Source organism: Eschscholzia californica, unplaced genomic scaffold (assembly GCF_041429995.1).
Source record: "Eschscholzia californica isolate CP2 unplaced genomic scaffold, dmEscCali1.0.p SCAF_75, whole genome shotgun sequence".
Taxonomy (NCBI): domain Eukaryota; kingdom Viridiplantae; phylum Streptophyta; class Magnoliopsida; order Ranunculales; family Papaveraceae; genus Eschscholzia; species Eschscholzia californica.
Genome location: NW_028238500.1, coordinates 30,001 through 35,000, shown reverse-complemented (window position 1 = coordinate 35,000; position 5,000 = coordinate 30,001). Strand labels below are relative to the sequence as shown.

Genomic DNA, 5,000 nt, shown 5'->3' with positions numbered 1-5,000 from the left:
CAACAAGGTGGGAGATCAAATTGATTGCTCGTGTCCCAAGTAGAGGAGCTACACTTGAAGCTCTTGGTCTTCTTCAATCAATTCAACTAGTTTGAGGGAAAAGCGATTAAGGTAATCCACTATCTCCATTAGATTAATTACTAGTTTTGCATGTGATCCTGGGAATACTAGTGTAGACATTAGATGTCATATTTCCGCTATAAACACTAGTAGAAGGGTATAAAACCTTACAGTGGCGTCAGAGCCTCTTGCTATTAACTAGTTTTTGCTAAGAATCGAACTAGTTCATATTAGATATAATTGATAGTTTGATAAATTGAGTTTATAAAAATATTTTAAAAGTGTTTTAAAACTATTTAAACTCACAATTTGATAATATTGAATGGGATTCAATGAATTTCAAATTAAGAATCAAATTGATGATTAAAAGTGTTTTAAAACTCAATTAGATTGAATTTCGGACTAATCCATGCTTGATTAAGTTGATAGTTATGTTTAAAAGAGTTTTAAACATAAGAAATTGATTGATTTTGAATGGGATTCAAGAATTTTTCAAATAGATTTCAAAATTGTTCTTTGAAAAACCCTAGTGTCCGGCCAGGAAGCTTCCTGGCCGGACCGGGAGCTCCTGGATGCGTCCTCTGGACGCATCCAGAGCAGCTGCTGAGACGCGTCTAGGACGCGACCAGCAGCTGCGACAGAAGCTTCTGGACGCGTCTTGAAGACGCGTCCAGAGCAGCTGTTGGGACGCGTCTTGGAGACGCGACCAGCAGCTGCGGAGGGAGCTTCCTGGACGCGTCTAGGACGCGTCCAGAGCACTCGACCAGACGCGTCTTGGAGACGCGTCTGGGAGGTTCTGGGTGTCTCGGACTAGTCCGAGACACCTAGTGCTGGTCCGGTCCAGCACCAGACACGTCTAGGACGCGTCTGGTACATGGACTAGCGTCCTGGCTCCGGCCAGGACGAGACCAGGCCTTGATAGGTTTCGGCCAGGACATGCCGGCCTATGGGCCGTGCTATGTCCGGACCTTGTCCGAGCCCTTTTCTGGGCTTGGGCCGGGACTTGTCTAGGACTTGTCCCGGGCTTTTTCGAGGCTTTTCGGACCACAAAAAGGAACCATCATTCGAGTGGGAGTTTTTGCCAAAATTTCTTCCGATTCCAACCAAATAATTCCAAAATCAATCCGGGCCATCCAGAAGGCCAAAACGGATTTCTCTTTAAATTGATTTATGAAATCATTAAGAATCGAACCAATGTTTTTCCGAAATTGACCCGGGCTTTCAAAACCCGAAACGGAGTTTTTCTTAAAGATGATTTTAGAAATCATAAAAGATAAAACCGGAACGCACCACTAGTTGAATTCTTCGAATTTAGACTTAAGGTCCGTAATGTGACATGTGATGTCAACAAAAGTATCTCCCAAGATAATCATGCATATATAATTCTTAGCCTTGATATATTATATGATTGCATGTGATGTGAATGCGGGAAACTAGTATGGCCATAGATTTATATCTTTATTCTTGTTTTAAGCACGGATGGGTGCATGCTTTGTAATTAATTTTAATTTCAAGTTTATACGATCTGCGAATCGTTAGAGTCTTGTAATTAGAGTTTAGGGTCAATGAGTCCATTGAAGAAAACTCAAGGATGGAATCCAAAGGCGAGTGGGAGAAATCAATGGAGGTTCAAGGATGGAGATCTAGACGAACCAAAAGGCGAAACAAGAAGAAAACCAAAGGAGATTAGATCTTCTAGGTTAGGGGCCATACTAGGATCCATGTCTGCTTGATTTACTTTCTCGCGCGCATTTACTTACTTATTTACGCTTTATGTCGTGGATGTTAGTTAGGCTAAATAGTTCACTATAACAAACGCCAGACTAGCGTAAAAGTCCCCAAAAGTAATCTTGAGTAATCGCCTATCCAGATTAAGACACTCGTTGCGCCCTTGTTCGAGGAAGGTGGGTCGGCCTTCGCAGAGTACCTCCTCTACCTTGGGACAATGCGGGTAGGTCTATAGAAGAGGCCTACACGTCTAAATGGTTCTACTCAACGAGATCAGCAAGAGAGTCTTGGATACTCGAGGCAAAAGGATAGATTAGTCATTCATTAATGAAATCTATCAACCAAGAGTCATAAGGTATGATCAGTGAAGTAGTTCACTCACCCGGAACGACGGAGTCAAAGGGTAGGGCCTTCGTCCGCTTTACTCCGAAGAACTGGGGTCTTGGAATCACTTATTCAATCGGGGACGATTTTTATTGAATAATGTGGGAAAACTAATGTTTTTCAAAAACGATAACGAGTTTTAAAACTTTGCCATTTCTTTATGTAGTTTTAAGATGACACAAACGATTTCAACATTGAATCACACCTAAGGGAGGTGTTGATCCACTTCCTAGAATGGAAGAATGAATCCGAGAATAATTCTCAGATTCAAAAGGAAGGTCACTAGAATACCCAATCCCAATGTTGACTCATACAAGAGAAGGTCAAAAGCCATTTGCAAGCAATCGTATAACATTCTCTTTGGAAGAATAATGAATGCTAGCATAACCATTAAGACAAACTGAGGAAGAATTTCCCACAGAAGTCATAAATGGAGAGGTACGAGACCTCCAAGGCAATCTGAAAGTCATCCTAACGGAAGACAACAGAATACATCTATCACCCAATTCAATATTGATTGAACAAAGATAGATAAGACCTTAGATGAGTCACTCAGGTTGTTACAAACAAACTGAGCAGAACATACGGGAATATCCAGTCTAAGAAAGGTTCTTGAGATTTGGTACAAAGAATCTAAGAAACAGATTCAAAAGGGCAAAAGGATCAGTCAAGTGAGACAAACATTTGATCAAAGAAAAGCAGCTACCGAGTACATGGTCAAGAGTATTTCTCATTACTGTGAATGTTTCTGAACAATGGCTAGACCATTTAAAAGGAAACTACCTTTAGCACTTGGAGGACAAAAGGAATGGAATTATGAATTCCGATTCCGTATCCTTGTTAACAAAGTTAAAAACAAGTATCGTAAAATTCCTTCATCAGGTATTTAAGACCAGATGAGCGGCTCAGTGGGAGCTCAAGGAAATCACATACTTGACTAAAAGAAGTAAAGATCCAAGAGGGAGCAGAAGCAGTGATGCTAGGGATGCTGAAAGGGATCGAAGTCTTCTTTTAGACACTGATCTAGCTTAGAACTTAATAGTGATTATTTTGTTCTTCTAGAAACGTCTGATGTTTTAAACCAGTGATAAAATTAACTGAAGGTTAACATTGATAATGGCTAAAATCAAGAGATTCAAACTCATTAAACTTCAGCATTGTAAATTGGGTCTTAAGGACTAATTGACAAAGTCACCCTTTTCAAAAGGCATAAAGACTAGTAATCTATTAGGACTCATACGGTGTTATGCAGACCTATAAGTTTACTTGCAGAAGCTAACGAGAGAAACTTCAAATACGTACTCTGACAACTTCATGAAGTATGGAAACGTACAAATCATAAAGTATAAGTCAGAATGTTTGAAAGGTTCAAACAAAGTACAAACCGAAGTAAAGAATCACTTTGACAAGATAGTGAAAACTTGAGTCAAACACTTGATAACCATCAAAGGAGTTGAGAAACAGTTTCCCAACTCTGCTCCATGGAACACATCCGACGGATGGTGGATTCAGTGGGAGCAATCGAACATTGCTATGCATAATTCGATCAAAGATGGGTTTAAGCCAGTCTTCCGAATATTTTGGGACATATTCTATAAACGATTGTTTTCACACTTACCAAAATTCCGTCTAAAGCTAAATTTGTAAAAGCATTACAAAACTAGCTAATATCTGACGCAATTTCTTTTTTAAAAGAAATTTGGGCTTCTTCCATAACCAATCAAGAGAACAAAGTGTTTGTTGCTCATGATAGTATTCTTCTAATAATTAGCGCACCTAGTAATCTGGGAGAAAAACACTAATTATTACAAGAATAAGTGGGAGAAAAGTACAAGTCGATTTAATTCGATCATGAGAAAAATCATGGAGTTTCATGAAGAACAATCATGAAACTTGTACAAGACGATTAAATTCGACCAAGAGCAACAAACTGCGACTCCTTGGAAAAGGAAAGGTTAAAGATATGATCTTGTAAACCCACCGCACAAAAGCGAATGTCATTCGCAGGAGAACTCTCAAAGCGAGTGAAAGTGTCTCTAAAGGAATATCTCAAAGTAGTTGAGATAACTCCAAATTGTTGTTCAAAAGCCCTGAAAGGTCAAAATAAAATCTTAAAGACTCAGAAAATAAAGGTTATTTCTGAAGAGATAAAAGACCTGCGCAGAAACGGAAACTGACTCTAGATTTTGGCTAGAAGCCAAAATCATCGTGGAATCCATATCTCGTCAAGACATGAAGCTTGATAATTTAAGTCAACAGAAGACCTAAATTGGTTTTCCAAAATAGAAAACTGAGAAGGATGGAAACATTCATGTTTCCCGAAACGAGACAAGAAGAATAAAGATTCTTCCAATCAAGTTATGTCCACAAGCATGCTTAAGAAATCTATCGACGGATTAAAAGCACGCAAGAGTTAGAATCTTCGATTCAAAAGGCAATCAAAGAAGTTTGATTCCTGAGGAATGAAGAAAATCTTGAATCACGAAATTTCAAGAAGGTAAGTGGGAGTAAACAAACCTTCCGGGTCCGTATGCAGAGTACATACAAAAGATTGAGTACGACATAAGGTGTTGTATAACAGTAACGAACTGACTCAATAAAGGACCACACACAAAAGGATAAAATGCCATTTTGGGCATCTGAAGATCTATAAGCATAGATCAAAAGGATGATAGGATTAGAGAGACTCAGTACGCTGAGATGCTTGAGATCCGAAACAGAAAATCTAAGACTCGGAAAGTCTAAAAGAATTTCGACCCAAAAACTCATGACAGAGGGCGTTGCAAAAATCGGAGTCTGAAAAGACACCGATGAGCTAGCACGCATGA

The 5,000-nt window shown here is 39.3% G+C and overlaps 1 pseudogene; it reads left to right on the top strand.

Annotated features, from left to right (window-relative positions):
* LOC147530228 (25S ribosomal RNA) overlaps window positions 1-5,000 on the top strand; it is an 11,311-nt pseudogene that overhangs the window by 1,386 nt on the left and 4,925 nt on the right.